The 1,364-nt window shown below is 48.5% G+C and overlaps 1 pseudogene across 1 annotated transcript; it reads left to right on the forward strand.

The window, feature by feature from the left end:
• The first annotated feature begins 722 nt into the window (after positions 1–722).
• LOC309800809 (small ribosomal subunit protein eS24-like) lies at positions 723–1,115 on the forward strand (annotated as a pseudogene). Its single transcript has one exon. The product of its transcript is annotated as a small ribosomal subunit protein eS24-like (transcript).
• The last annotated feature ends 249 nt before the right edge of the window (positions 1,116–1,364 follow it).

A 1,364-nucleotide genomic window follows, 5' to 3' on the forward strand; every position in this document is an offset into this window, starting at 1 on the left:
ATGTGTGCGCTGATGATGCCCAGATTCTTGGGGCTTGGACAAGGAGCTTGTGTAGATAGTATCTGTGTCTCTCACACACACACCTCCCTCCAGAGCCTAGGCCCATAGGATTCTGCAGATTGGTGAAGAGAGAAGAGGTAAGAAGTCTTACCTGGAGCGCTCATAGCCATCTGGTGGTCACCTGGGGAACTGCAAGTACTATCAGCCCTAGTTCAACTTCACTCCCAGCCCCTTCTGGGGAGATGGTGACATCTAGGCTAGAATGAAGGCACACTGGATTTGGTTGCAGATGGAATGGCTTCAGATCTCAGCTCTGCCATTTACTGTACAATTTGGGGCAAGTCCCGGGCTTCTCTAGGCTTCACCTGTGAAATGGGGATGCAGGACTCTTGTACGCACTGGGCTCTCGTCTGGCACCTGGTAGGTGGGAAGGACTGGAGGGGGGTGTCCGTGATGGGAAGGAATCAAGGAGGCAGGGCAGAGGGCATGAGTAGGAGAGAAGAGGAAGGGCTGCCCCTTCCTCTAGACAGCAGATCTTTGGGGAAAGGAGACCTGGTTGGCAGTGATGGCCTCAATTGTCCTGTTGACATGGGGCAGTTTTGGAGCCTGAGAGAGAGTATTCACATGAATACTCTTAGGTCTCTTAGGTCTCCGGCGTTTCTCATGGTTAGAAATATCAGTGCACTCTTTTCCTCCCCAGCTGGCTGAGGATCGTCTCCATCATGAATGACACCGTAACTATCTGGATCAGGAAGTTCCGGCCAACCAACTACTTCAGTGGAAACATGGTCATTGATGTTCTTCACCCTGGAAGGGCAACAGTATCCAAGACAGAAATTTGGGGGAAACTAGCCAAAATCTACAAGACCACACCAGATGTCATCTTTATACTTGGAGTCAGAACCCATTTTGGTGGTGACAAGACAGCTGGCTTGGGCGTGATTTACGATTCCTTGGATTATGCAAGGAAAAGTAAACCAACACAACCCTGCAAGACATGGCCTGCCTGAGAAGAAAAAGAACTCAAGGAAACAGCGTATGAAATGCAAGAACAGAATGAAGGAGGTTGTGGCACCACAAAGGCCAGTGTTGGTGCTGGCAAAAGGAAGGAGTAAAGATTCTGCAGTGACTTTATCTGTGGTGATTTTGCCGATTTTTCATGAGAGGATTAATAAACTATGAAAAAATAGAAAAGACCACTGCCGCTCAGAATAGAAGATAGTCTCTCATACACCCTTTCTTTCTTTCTCCCTTCCTTCCTTCCTTTCTCTCTTTCTCTCTCTCTCTCTCTCTCTCTCTCTTCCTCTCTTTCTTTCTTTCTTCCGAGTGCTTGCGGTATCTTTGTTCCCCGACCAGGAATGGAA

The sequence above is a fragment of the Mesoplodon mirus genome (assembly GCF_964341445.2).
Source record: "Mesoplodon mirus genome assembly, chromosome: 3".
NCBI classification, from domain to species: Eukaryota; Metazoa; Chordata; class Mammalia; order Artiodactyla; family Ziphiidae; genus Mesoplodon; species Mesoplodon mirus.